This window comes from Canis lupus, chromosome 16, assembly GCF_011100685.1.
Source record: "Canis lupus familiaris isolate Mischka breed German Shepherd chromosome 16, alternate assembly UU_Cfam_GSD_1.0, whole genome shotgun sequence".
NCBI classification, from domain to species: domain Eukaryota; kingdom Metazoa; phylum Chordata; class Mammalia; order Carnivora; family Canidae; genus Canis; species Canis lupus.
The window spans coordinates 42,727,756-42,742,607 of NC_049237.1; the positions used below are offsets into that span (position 1 = coordinate 42,727,756).

Sequence of the window (14,852 nt, forward strand, 5' to 3'; positions counted from 1 at the left end):
CTCCCAATTATTAATGAGATGGGCACTTGGATCACATTTAGTAGCTTGCATCTGTTGCTTCTCTTCTAGTTAGGGCCAAGTAGATTGGAGGATGTTTTAGGTATCTGGATCCCCATAAATCTTAGAAAGTCTTCTTAAGTACTTGTGTGGGTCCTTATCTAAGGCTTCTGTCAATTCCTTGTGGGCTAGGATTATGTATTACTTTGTATCCTGAAACACTCTGTGCCTTTTTCATTGTAGGTACCTGATTTAGTCAACTGAATAATAGTAGCTCACAGGTACTGAGTGCTTACTATATGCCAGGTACTGGGATAAAGACTCCATATGAAGTAACTCATTTAAAACAATGTAAGAACTTTGTGAATACAGTTATATTTATTATGTTACTTTATAGATGAGGACACACAGGCTCAGAGTAATTAACTTGCTCAAGCTCATTCAGAGAAGTTAAGTGAGTTCCTCAGGATCATCCAGTTAGTAAACGGCACAGCCCATGTTTTAAAATTAGGCAATCTGGCTCCAGAGTGCAGACCATGAGATGATGCCTTCAGAGGACAAAATAAAATTGGAGATAGCAAAATAACACTTGAAAAGTACTCTCCATTTAGTTTTTTTAAAATGAATTTTTAGTAAAAAGTCATTCAATGAGTGGTTGGAGAGGTCTTGAGAGATAATTTAGTAGTTATTTTCAAAATGAGTCTTTTGGATCTCCTCAGGAATCCTGCTGTGTGTGTTTGTGTGTACGTGTGTGTGCGTGTGTGTGTGTGCATGTGTAGGGGGTCCATTAGAAGACAAGAGCAGAATGGGGTGCTCTGGGCCATGACCTTATTTTAATTAGTTCTACATAATGCACTCCTGTGTGTGATTCCAATTAAAGAAAAGGCTCGGATACTAAATGGAGGTGTTTAAAAACTCAACAGAACAACACCCAAATTGCCTAGAGGGATTTCAATTCTATTTGTTTACAGATTTTTAAGGTGAATATTTTAATTATTCACTCTGTTAAGTATACAAAGAGAATGAAAAGCACTGTGTTACTTCTTTAATAGCTATATAACTAAAAATTAAAAAAAAAATTCAGATGGATCCTTTTCCTAGGAAGCTAATAGGCAATCTACTCAATTTGTCAATGGCATAGAAATACAACAAATCCCAAATACAGAAAGTGTTTTCAAAGGAAGGCAGTTAAGATGCCAGATATTAGCAGGGAAGGTGTGTTTTGTAGTGGCTACAAATTACAGTTCTGCTTTATCTTCCATGCCTTAAATACTTAAGCCATAAAATCAGGTTATGTCCTTGCTAGTTCCTTCAGCTTCCATAGATCAGAGCTTATATTCACATATTTTCTTTGCATCTATGACCACTTCAAGGTTCTTCTCCCTTCATGTGCTTTGACTCATGTTGTTTAGTCCCCTTCAATAGAAAAGCCATAACTTTTGGTCCATTATATTGACCACTTCTGTTTTTGTAATGTGGTTGAATGTAATATGGGGGTAATGACCATCTTTTTAGATCTTGAATTCATAGGCTCATAACAAATAAAAGTCAGGCCTTCAAGGTCAAATGAATGGTTACCTAGATGCTATGAGAGAATTATAAGGAAACGTCTGGAGGAAAGGAGGCACTATTTAATAGCTGGATAGGTTTCGTTTCAGAACAGATAAGATTTCAGAACAGATTTTTTGTTTTACTTGAACAGGCTGAAAAAGATGAAAAGGATAGAGAGTAAATTACTTAAAGTTTAGAAACAAGATAAGCATCAACAAACAGATATGAATGTACACTATTCTCAGTATTAGCTGAGCCCAAAAGTTCTGAAGTATTCACTTAATTTATGTTAATTGCAAATCATCACAAAATAGAGTTGACAGCTTCATTTCACCTTTAAATTTTCAGTTCAAATCCACTTGTGTATGGGAAAATAAATTAGACATAGATTGTTGCCTCTGCCTTGGGATTTTTTTTTAGATTAATTATATATTTATTTATTTGAGAGAGAAAGAGAGAGAGAGCATGAGCAGGGGAGGGGGAAGGGCAGAGGGAGAAGCATACTCCCTGCTGAGCAGGCTGGATCCCAGGACCCTGAGATCAGGACCTGAGCTGAAGGCAGATGCTTAACTGACTGAGCCACCCAGGCGTCCCTCTGCCCTGGGATTTAAAGAAATGGCTTAATTGAGTACCTAACCAACCACTTAAAGAGAATTATTCTTGGAAGAATGAGCTCTGAGAGATATTTGAAAAAATATGTTGTTTTTTGTTTTATAGTCCAATAATTTTATAGCTGTTTAATTTGACACTTGTATATGTGTGTATATACTAAATTTCAGCAAATTATGTTAAGCAAAGAATTAATAGTTTCAGGCTGTAGGAACCATTCTTTATCCATCCCAGTAGTTGATTGCTTAATAAATAATACTGGGAGTGTGGGTTGGGGTTGATACATTAAAATCATCAAGAATAAAAGAATAATTATGAACACGATTTTCTCATAGCTCAGGGAGATTATGTCCAAATTAACTTTTTGGTTGAAAGCAAAAGGTCAGCAGGGTAGAACTGGTTAAAACGATATTTTTCAAAGTTTCAAAGTTTCTTTTCTTTAAAAAGAAAAACTTTGTCTTATATATGCATACCAGTGTAGGTTTTACCTTTCTGGCAGTGTATAGTTTGTCTGGAAATTGAGTTATGACTAAAGGTAAAAACCATTTTGCTACTTTCAAATCAGCCAGCATCAGACGATGACTAGTAATTGAGCAAGAAAGGTCATTCCTATGTCCATCTTATTTTGTGATGAAATAATTTTCAAGCCATCTATTCTTGGGAATATTTATGTGGAGGAAATGAAGAACTCTGAGATTTATGTAGAAAGTTTAGAATCCATCCAGAGCACATCCATAAGCCTCAGAGTATATCAGACAGATATCAGGTACCCCAGGAGGAAGGCAGACCAGAAACACCCCAAAAGGAAGTGTTCCAGACAGTACATCTCCCCTTAATACCTGACTGTGTTCTTATGTATCTAATCTTTGACAATTTTGTTCAATAGGGAATTCTTAATCATCATAAATTAACTGGTATAATCACACTATTAATGATAATCCAGCCAGAATTCTGATCCTAAATAAAAACTGAGCCAATTTAGAGAATAGAAACTCTCCTAAAATACGAAAACATGATGAAGGCTGAAGTAAAGGATTCCTATTTTTCCCAAGGGCCAGAAAAACAGGAAAAGACAAGTTCAGACAACTGAAACTTTTCTTCTGGAGCTAATTTGTGTTCATTATCTCATGTTTTATGGTCAGCAGTTTGGACTAGGGGTTGACAAACACCACTTACCCAAAGCACTTGGCTATGTCAGCTGAAACTGAGGTTGCTTGAGAGATTTTGGATTTGGTTATGCTTTGAATCCACATTTGGCCAATGTTGAAATGCCAGGAGGGAGCGCAGCTGTTAGTGAGACCAGTTTCACTGGTGCATCCGGCAGGCTCCTAAGCTGTGTTTTTATGACAGGGCCTGGATTTAATTTTCTTGGTTTGACGAAATCTGACTGTCTTTGGCAGAGCAATCTGTCCATTTGACATATTTTGGCCTCAGCAGAATATGAAGAACAGGTAATGCACCAAGGGAATTGACAGTTTTAGAATGCTTCAGTAAGAACTGATCTTACATCAAAATGTGCAGCATTCTGGGAAAGAGGATTGGAAGGCCCATTATTTTATACTTGATCAGAGAACATAGTTGGTGATCAAGGTGAGTTCTCAGCTCCCACTGGTTCACATGTTGGTGGGAAAGGAGCCCAGGAGCACACAGAAAAATGAGTCAGGGTTCTTCACAAATACTGTACATCAAATCTAGAAATTCTCTATTAACATCAATCATTTCTTCACTCTGAAAATCTAAGAAGCCAAATGGCCTCAAGAAAGAGTATTGTCAGCCTTTGCACAGGGATAATTGCTTATGAATTTATCTCACAAAGTGTTTTGCCAAAGAGCATACAAATAAAATATGAATCGTGAGTAGATTGTTTTTAATTTTGGAGATGAATTTTAAGATTCAGCATTCCTATGTGTTTTGATTCATTTTCTCATAGTGTCTAGACTCTGTTGAATTATGCAAGAAAGCTTATAATTCTCATTCCCATAATGGGCTCAAGAAAAATGCATCACTTGAACAAGTGATACTAGACTACAGGGGTTGATTAGCTTTGAACTAGCATGCCTGTGCTAGAAATGATTAAAAAGAATTGTGTTCACCAGCACCTCAAGATGTGAAGTGAAAACTAAAATAAGAACAACCCCATTCTCACTTGCTATTGCCCCTAGTAAGATTTTCTAATTGTTCTTGTATATATGACATCAAGATGTAAATTATTTATGCCTAGTGTCCCTTTCCATATGATTTACTGTTTTGACTCTTAAAATTCTATGTCATAGGTATGCTTGCTTTTCTAAAAGCTGTACAATGAATAAAAGTAGCCAGTTGATTTAATTGCAGAAGACCCCAAATGTCAGAGGTGTGTGCCCTTTGGCTAAATACCAAGGCAGCTCCTATTGTGATGAGGAATGCAGTGGGGGAAAGAAGGGTCAATTGGATGGTGACACTTCCTTGTGCTGGCTCTGGATGCAGGTTGAGAGGTTACCAGACTGCCTCCTACTGTCACTAGACTCAGTTCAGCTTACACCTTCTCTGGAAATTCAATTGGAGGGATTTGAACACACAACACACTTTAAAGATTATTCCTGTTGTTAAAAAGTTCCAGGAATAGGGTAATCATTAGAAGATTTCAGACATAATTCATAATCTATCTCATTCTTTCTCTTTTCCCTAGATGTTTATTTTGTTTTATTTTTAACTTTTTAATTCCAGTTAACATATAGTGTTATATTAGTTATATTAGGTTTACAGTATAGTGATTTAACACTTCCGTACATCACCTGGTGCTCCTCACAAGTGCACTCCTTAGTCTCCATCACCTTTTTCATCCATCCCCCTACTCACCTCCCTCTGGTAACTATCAGCTTGCTCTCTAGTTAAGATCCTGTTTTTGATTTGTCTCTCCCTTTTTTCCTCTTTGCTCTTTTATTAAATTCTACTATGAGTGAAAGTTATATGGTATTTGTCTTTCTCTGATTTATTTCATTTAGCATTGTATTCTCTAGCTCCCATCCATGTCATTGAAAATGGCAGAGCTTCATTCTTTTTTATGACTGAATAATATTTCAAATTATACTACATCTTCTTTACCCATTCATTAATCAATGGATACTTGGGCTGCTTCCATATCTTGGCTATTGTAGATAATGCTGCAATTAACATAAGAGTGTTTATATCCCTTTGAATTAGTGTTTTTTTTAATATTTTATTTATTTATTTGTTCATGAGAGACAGAGACAGAGGCAGAGACACAGGCAGAAGGAGAAGCAGGCTCCATTCAGGGAGCCCGATGTGGGACTCGATCCAGGGTATCCAGGATGACACCCTGGGCTGAAGGCATGGGCTAAACCTCTGAGCCACCCAGAGATCTCCTGAATTAGTGTTTATATATATATATTTTTGGGGGGGTGAGGGGTAAATATAGTAGTGCAATTGCTGGATCAAAGGTAGTTCTTTTTTTAACTTTTTGAAGAAACTTCATACTATTTCCCACAGTGGCTATACCAGTTTGCATTCCCATGAACAGTGCATGAGTGTTCATTTTCCTCCACATCCTTACCAATACCTATTGCTTCTTCTGTTGTTGATGGCCTTTGTTTTGTTGAGATATGTTCCCTCTAAACTTAGTTTGTTGAGGGTTTTTATCATGAATGGATGTTGTACTTTGTCAGATGCTTTTTTTTTTTACATATATTGAAATGAACATATAGTTCTTATCCTTTCTTTTATTGATGTGATGCATCACATTGATTGATTTGCAGATATTGAACCACCCTTGCAACCCAGGAAAAAATCCTACTTGATCGTGGTGAATGATTTTTTAATGTATTTTGGATTCAGTTTGCTAATATTCTGTTGAGGATTTTTTACATCTGTAGTCATCAGGGATGATTTTATTTGTCTTTAAATTCATTCCCTGGATATAGCGGGATGCGCAGTGCTGTGAGCTGGGATCTTGGACAGAGATGTTTCAGATAAGATGCTTTATTTGTCCTTTGTAACCCACAATTCCCAAATCCTTAGTGACTTATCAATAGGTAGCCTTATAAAACTCCTGGGTAAGAGAAGAATAAAGACTGTTTTTTCTGAAAGAACAAAAGTGCTGCCAAACCCAAGAGGCTTTGTAAAAATTATGGGGAATAAGAGCTAAGATGGCCCTTAGAAATGATTCTTTTGTTCAGATGATAAACCAGAGGCCCAGGGAGGTAGAATGAATCACCTGGGATTAATCAGATAAATTGTGGAAGAGATCTTTTTGTCTCAGACCAGTGCTTTTAACAAGTTTCAAGGTGGGTGGTGTGGAGGGTATGGAGCAAGAGTGAGGTATACTAGTTGTTTTGCAGCAAAACAAAATGGGGATATGATGTCAGAGGCCATCTCTATTGACCTATGTCTCAATCCTGTACCAGCCATATGCAAGTTTGATGAGCCTGGTGTGTGTTCATGCACACGTGTGTGGGTTTATATTAAAAAAAAATGTTTCTAAGGGCAGGTACCTAGGATTTCCTTTTGGGGTATTATCAATTAATTACTTTATTTTGGGAATCTGTCTCAAATTTCTTAATCTTATGCAAGTTATAGTATGGAAGACTCTTGAATGTTCTTCTGAGATCAGCCAGTTGTGCCAATCTTAGAAACCTAGCACATAATAAAATTGTGTTGCCTTCAGTGATTATTGCTATTTTTCCATTAAATTTCACAAGTTTCTTTGAAATTTGGAAAAGAACATTGAACTCACTGGTCTGGTCTCTGATACATTGGCCCCCATTTTTGGCTATAGAACATTTTAATTTTTTCTCCAATGTTTTCTTGAACTCCTTGAAGTGCCCTGAAAGCAGCTCAAGGGTCTTAACAACAGGGATCTGAGCACAGTGGTGGGGTGGATTCTGTGGGCTGATCTGTCTACATTCTACCAGACAAACAGCTCCACAGGAGACTTGGAGGAATCAAAGGAGGAAACTTGAGGCAGTGTCCATGTGGGAAAAGGTAGCTCTTACAACCATGTGTTAGAGATACTCGGTTCTTCCAGAATGCTCTGGTTAGAGGTTCAAGTATTAAATTTTTGAGTGGTGACCAAATTGGTTTTCTTGCTGTGCCAGAGATTCTATAAGCTATTTGGTACCCTATAAAACAATTTCAGTTTGTATTGATCTGGTCGGGCTGCCATTAACAAAACCATAGACCAGGTGGCTTAAAGAACAGAACTTTATTTATTCACAGTTCTAAAGGCTAGAAGTCTAGGATCAAGGTCCAATAGGGTCAGTTTCTGATGAGAACTCTTTCTGGCTTGCAGCTGACTGCCTTCTTGCTGGGGCCTCATGTGACAGAGAGAAAGCAAGCTGTCTGGTGTCTCTTCTTAGAATGACAATCCTATTGGATCAGGACCCTACTCTCATGATTTTATTTCTGTAAAGGCCCATCTCCAAGTATGGTCACATTGGGAGTTAGCACCGTAACATATGATTTTGGAGGTCATACAGTTCAATCCATAGTGCAGTCTACATGGACTCAATTTCAAGGCTGGGATCATGACCTGAATCATGACCTGACTGAAGGTAGATGCTTAACTGACTGAGCCACCCAGGTGTCCCCCCCCCCCGCCCATAGCACCATTTAATCTTTTAGAATGGATTCTAGTTTAGGCAGTGAAGAACCTTCACCAAAATGCATAAGGTAAATTTCTGTTTTAAAAGTTGAATTTAGAAGAACCAGATGCTACTATATAATCTTGCCACATTTGATCTTGAATCTTTACTATCAATGTTAAATCTACTAAATATCCCTTAACAGTAAGTATGGGAACAAAAAAGAAATTGAAGATTCCTGTTGTTTCTCCTTTTTGTCTGTTAATGTATTATTTCAAATTTTTAATAAAAATTATTGTGGTGTAATTTACATACAACAAAAATAATACACTAATTTACAAAATACAGTGTAATAAGTTTGACTAATGTGTGTATATATATATATATATATATATGTAACTACTGTCATGTATTAGATATAGAACATTTCCATCACTCCAAAATGTGTCCTTATGTCCTTTCCCAGTGATAAGTAAGTTTTAAATTTAAGGTATAGATTTCCCATAACTCACCCTAGACAATCCTTGGTCTAATTTCTATCACCCCTAGTTTAGTTTTGCCTCTTCTAGAACTTCATATAAATGTAATCTTATAGTATGAATCTTTTATTCTGACTTCTTTCACTTAAATATTTTTGAGGCTTATCCATATTGTGGAATCCAGAAATAATCCATTTCTGTTTTATTTTTTGAGAAGCATTCCATTGTTGGCCATAGCTTGTTTATCTGCTGACCTATTGATGGATAGTTGAGCTATTTCCAGTTTTTGGCCATAATAAATAAAACTGTTGTGATCATTCAAATACAAGTCTTTTTGTAGACGTAAGTTTTAATTTCTCTTGTATAAATACCTTAGGGTAGAATTGGGTCATAATGTAAGTTTATGTATAGCTTTATAAGAAATTGCCGAATGTTTTCCAAAGTGATTGTACCCTGTTCCCTTCCCAGCAGCAAAACTAAGAGATAGTGATCCATGTCTTCACCACAACCTGCTCTGCCAGTCGTATTCTTTTAGCCATTTGTGTGGGTATGTAGTAATCTTAGTGTACTTTGTGTTTTCTTTGTGGCTAAGGCTGATAATCTTAAGATTTGCTTATTTCATGTTTCCTCTAGTTCCATATCTAGCCTAAAATCCTTCTGTCTCTACTTTCCAGTCCTTATGTTTTTCCTTTATTCTGGCTTTAGTGTGTTTTACATGATGCTCATGTTCTTTCATAAATGTCCATGGTTATGTGCAAATCTTGCATCTATTATTCATAACTTCTTGAATTTAAGCATATTAGAAAGATCCTCAACATGTCACGTTGATTTCTGAAAGTACCTCTTTGTTTTCTTCCTCATGGTACAGATTACAGTAAAAGTCAGAATTCCTTGTCTTGTACAATCATCATAGAAGTCCTTGCTTTTTCTATTATTTTGAAAAATGCCTTGTAAATGTATAAAGTAGAGACTGGACCAAACTCATAATTTTGATTCTTTCAACCATTTATTTATAAATTCAACAACAACAAAAAACCAACCTGCCTCTTACTCGTTTTGTGCTAGGCATCTTCCTAGGCAAAAGTGATACAGCAAAGAAAAAAGCAAACATACAGGGTTGGGGGCAGATTCTAGATACCATATAACCTAGATATTTTCTATTAGGGGTTTTTTTTTTGTTTTTTTTGTTTTTTTTTTTTGCAATTTAATTAACTAGGGTTTGATTGCTTGAACATAATTCCTGAGCACTTGCATATGCATGACACTGCAGGGAAATAAAAGGAATGAATAAATTCAATGGATTTTTAGTCTTATATGGCGAATAGTTACTAGTTGAGTAAAAATGACATATTGGGAATAGCACTAGGTGCTAGGAATACCCTTGTCAGGAAAACAAAGCATGGTCCTGGTCTTCATCTAGATGTGACAAGGGGAGGCACACATTATTAAAATGTTCAGACATGGAATGTAACAAGAAGATCCAGTATGGTAGGTGGCATGTGCTGTTCAGGGAGGACCTTGCAGAGGAAGTAAAATCTGAGACAATTAAACCTAAGAAGGAATCAACCACATGGAAAGGAAAGAACATTAAGGCCCTCATTTAGAGGAAGCATGTTTGAGAAGCTGATAAAGGTTACCATGGCTGGAGTTGGAGAAGAAAACACGCACACATTAGTTTCGCTCTTCAGTGCACTGCAATCTGGCTTTTGCCTGTGATTATCTATTGCAATTGCTCCTGCCAAGGTCTACAATGATCTCCTAGCTGTGAAATCTAATGGGTCCTTTTAATTCTTCATACTCCTTAGGTTCTTTCCATTGCTTACTACTCCCTCCAATATGCAACTTCTATCTTGAATTTAGGATGCCACAACTGATTATTCTTTTACTCCTACTTCTCCTTCTCAGTCTACTCTTGTGCATGATGTGTGAGTCTTCCCGGATTTTGGCTGCTGTCAATCTGTTTGGTGCTCTGCTTGTCCCTATTTAGTCTTATGTGATGTCACAATTTGTGATGTCTGCCCAACAGGAAAGCTCTGTGATATGCTTCAGTAATTGCAGTGGCTGACATGAGTCTCCAAGATTTTAGAAGTAATTGTATATCCAAGTTTCAGTTACGTATAATTTTTTCCCTCTATTTTAAGTTTTTCACTTAAGTAGACTTTGAAAATCAAAGCTTTATTCTTTATTTTTTTCCTGAAGATTTTATTATTCATGAAAGACAAAGAGAGAGAGAGAGAGAGAGAGAGAGGCAGAGACAGAGGCAGAGGGAGAAGCAGGCTCCATGCAGGGAGCCTGATGTTAGACTGGATCCTGGGACTCCAGGATCATGCCCTGGGCCGACGGCAGACGCTAAACCACTGAGCCACCCAGAGATTCCCTTAAAGCTTTATTCCTATTGTTTGCTTACAATGTACCAAGGCACTGTATTAGATACTATGGAAAACTCCAAAGTTTTCTGCTGTAATTGTGCTTCGAATTTAGCCTACAGGCCTTCTTTTCCTGGAAACCTTTCCTGAACCTTGAAACTTTGCTAGGTACTCTCATTATGAGGCATTATGGTAGCATGTACTTTCCTTTTGCATGTTTTGTATCACACCAGAAGCATCAGTTTACTTTTATCTTCCTTTCCAAGTTGTAAACCCCCTCCTTTATACATATCCACAATGCCCAATCCAGCGCCTGCCATCTGTGTATTTGGCAGGTACCTAATATACACAAATTCTATATTTCCAAATTTGCCTAACCCCTACAATTTATTTGTAATAACAAAATCAATAATCCTGGTGCTTTTGCATCATTTACAGACTTGTAAGGAGTAGTGAATAATTTGAGTCACCTGATACGTATGTTCCCATCTGAGGTTGGACAAGGAAATACTCTGCCTTCTTGTTTTCACTCTCACGCTAAACAATTGTTCTTCTTACAGGCTATGTAGTATCTTTTTTTGTTGTTGTTGTTGCATTTTTGTGCTTTTTATTGGGACTTTATTGCTTAAAGTGTCCCTCAAATATAGTTCTGAAGTACTGTCTAGTTTTCCTAAGTGCCTGTGATGTGCCTTATGGAGAAAATAATGTGACATGATATTCATTCAGGCATGAAATTTTAGTATTGCTGGATGTGAATTAAGTTAAACATTAATGAATTAAAAATATATATTAAGGTATTTTCAAACAGAAACACATACAAAACAAGGTTATATATTGATCAAAATGTTGACAACAATGTTGTGACCAAGGGCTTACTGGAATTGACCTTGTATTTCCCCTAGGAGTTCAGTATTCACTCATTCAGTGTTCGCAGTGACTTAGTAGAACAAATATAGCTAAAGCAAATAATGAGAATCAACTGTGTAGGTATCTTACAAAAAGGCAATGAGAGAAATAAATAATATGAAAAATTGTTCAAAGGAGGGAGAGATAGTATCTTTTATAAGATATCAGAATATATTTCATAGGGGAGTTGCTATTCATGATAATCCTTAAAGTATAGAATTTGTACAGGTAGAGCTGGATCTAAGAGAATTCTAATAGAAGGTAAGAAAACAAAGTCAGGTTTGAGAGTGTCCAGGAACTTCCAGGTAGTTTAGCTCAAGCATAGAGTACAGATGAAGTGGTTAGTGCCATATTGTGTGGCATCTCATGTGGGAAGAGGTAAATATTTGTGGTTTATTTAGCAGTCATTACTTATTTAGTATTCATCCTATGTTCTTTTTTTTTTTAAGTTCATTCATTCATTCATTCATTAATTAGACACACAGAGAGAGGCAGAGACACAGGTAGAGGGAGAAGCAGGCTCCATGCTGGGAGCCTGATGTGACCTCTCAATCCCAGAACTCCAGGATCACATCCTCAGCCGAAGGCAGACACTCAACCACTGAACCACCCAGGCATCCCTAAGCCTATGTTTTTAAAATAATGCCTTACAAAAAAAAAATAATAATAATAATGCCTTACATCCTCTCCTAACTTTCCAGTAGAATATCAATTAAGATAAAAATAAAAGCCAAAATTCACGATAACACACAAAGTAAGTCTAATGATCAACACTGTGAGACTTTGGAAGGGATTTCCAGCAAGTAAAAGACTAATAGAGCAGACCACAGCCTGGAAACAAGAGCAGCATTGCTGGTCCTGACTCAGAAGTTTGAGGTCTTTAAATGGGCAATCATCTCTTCTATGTCTTGCTCTTGGACCAGCCAGAACACCGTTCCTTCTTCCTTTAGAAACACTAATATGCTATAGTCTCAGAAAACAAGTGGGGGAAAAGGAAAGGAGGTATGGGAATGGCATGATCGCATTACAATATATGCCGTGTTGGGTGTTTTTCTGCCTTAGATGCTGAAAATTGACCTAAGGGTCAGGCACATAAACACTCAGGCTTTTATAACACCGGTGTGAATGGGCAGCAGGCAGGGACAGATGAAAATCCTAATGGGGGTATTCACATGGAGAGGACAGCCATGGAGGTACTATAAACTCAGAAGTGAATACAGCGGGATGGGGAAATGATGCCTGAAACTAACTTCCTTCACTCCATCTGAGCTCCTGTCCCTTTATAAATCTATCTAGAAGGCAAAGAAAAAATTTGACTAGTCTGCATGGATCTGTTTCCCAGACATAGAGGACAATAGAGACTAGTAGAGAATGGATCTGAAATCACTAATGGGGACAACATGCACACACATATTATATAGATGCCATAATATATCTAAACCATCAAGTTTCTTAAAATACATTGCATGGTATAATGTGCAGTATAATTGAGCTTAGACTTTGTTAGGCCAGTAGTCCAGATTTCTCTTAATGGCTATTACTAATTGCTGAAATTGATTATTAAGATTGGTTAATTTAATTCCCTTTAGATTTAAGAGAATGGTTAAATATATGTCTTCAATAGTATAAAGCTAAGACTGCCTAAAGGTAAAATACTTGGTTGGCTCTTTGAATATATTAGTTCTGTATTCCTTTGGTCCTGGATAAGAGAATGACACGTTCTGGAAACTATCCTGAGTGAGGAAATTACCAAGTGAAACTGTTCTAATGCTAAATCAGGAGACTTCCTGTTATACCTTCCCCTGGTACATAAAAAGCTTGGAAGTCATCACAACAGAGGGATAACATTAGCAGAGAAGTGGAAACTCAAATAACTAAAAGAAAGTCCAAGAAATGAAAAATATAGTAACAGAAATGAAGAATGCCTTTAATGGGTTTATCAGCAAATAAAACTCACCTGCGGAAAAAATTAGTGAGCTGAATACACGTTAGTAGAAACATTCTAAACTGAAATGTGAAAAGAATAATAATAAAAACCCCAGAATACCCAAGAATTGTGGGACAACTGCAAAAGATATAACATACATCTAATTAGATTATCAGAGAGAGAAAAGAAGAAGAGATCAGAAGAAATATTTAATGATGGTGAGAATTTCCCAGAATTAGAGATATCAAATCACAAATCTGGTTAGCTCAGAGAATACCCAGAAGGATAAATATAAAAACAAATCTATACACAGAGTTATCATATTCAAAATGCAGGAAACAAAGAAGCCCAGATACTGAGAATATTTACAGCCAGAAAGCAGGCTCTGAAACAAACAGTATAAGTAGTTCTTCAGGAAGAAGAAAAATGACAGGTCAGAAGCTTGAATCTACATAAAGAAAGGAAGAGCACTGGAGAAGGAGCAAGACAAGGTAAAACATCTTTTACTTTTCATATTGTCAGTTGATCTAAAGGATTATAGCCCTTAAAGTAATAATAATAACAATAATACTGTATCAAGTGATTATAGCATATGGTCAAGTAAAATAAATGATACAGTATTAGTCTACTCTAGCTGCTTGCTATAAATAAAATACCAGCTATTGGATGGCTTAAACAACAGACATTTATATCTCACAGTTCTGGAAGCTAGGAGGTTTAAGACGAAGATACTGGCCTATTTGATCCATAGTGAAGGTCCTCTTCCTGCATTAAAGAAGACTGCTTTCTTTCTGTGTCTTCAACAAGACAGACAGAGAGAGAGAGTGCTCCATTTTTTTCTTTTCTTCTTCTTCCCATCATAAAATCATGCCCCACCCTCGTGACTACTTTTAAGTTTAATTACCACCCAAAGGCCCTATCTCTAAATCCCATCACATTGGAGGTGAGGGATTCAACATATGAATTTGTGCAAGGGCGGGGGTGGGGGGATGGGGGCACAATTCAGTTCATATAGCAGTATCATAAGGAATACAAGGGAATTATTAGAAATACTGTTTTAAGCTACTTGAAGTAGTATAGTGCCATTTGAAGGTGAAACTGGCTTAATATGTACATTACATTAAGAAATCCATGACAATTTTTTTAAAAAGAGGCATAATTGATATGCTAGCAGAGGTGGTAAAATAGTAGCACATAAAATGCTTAATTAAAATAAGACAAGACAAAAAAGAGTAAACAAAAAGGAACAAAACACAAATGCAAGGGATAGAATAATCACAAACATTTTAGATATTAATCCAATTATATCAGTAATCACTTTAAATATGAGTGGTCTAACTACACTAATATAAAAAAGAGAGATTATCAGAATAATTAAAAAAAAAAAAAAAAGAGAGAGAGAGACTTGAGACTCCTGGGTGGCTCAGCTGTTGAGTGT

The 14,852-nt window shown here is 36.6% G+C and overlaps 1 long non-coding RNA gene across 3 annotated transcripts in view; it reads left to right on the forward strand.

Annotated features, from left to right (window-relative positions):
* The window catches only part of LOC111090178, a 139,221-nt gene that overhangs the window by 92,338 nt on the left and 32,031 nt on the right, over positions 1–14,852 (forward strand). The window contains exon 5 of one of the 3 annotated variants that reach the window (XR_005371113.1): positions 7,445–7,725. The exons of the other annotated variants lie outside the window; for them this stretch is intronic. This is a non-coding gene — a long non-coding RNA (uncharacterized LOC111090178). Of the gene's footprint in view, positions 1–7,444; positions 7,726–14,852 lie in introns of those variants that run through there. 3 annotated transcript variants of the gene reach the window in all.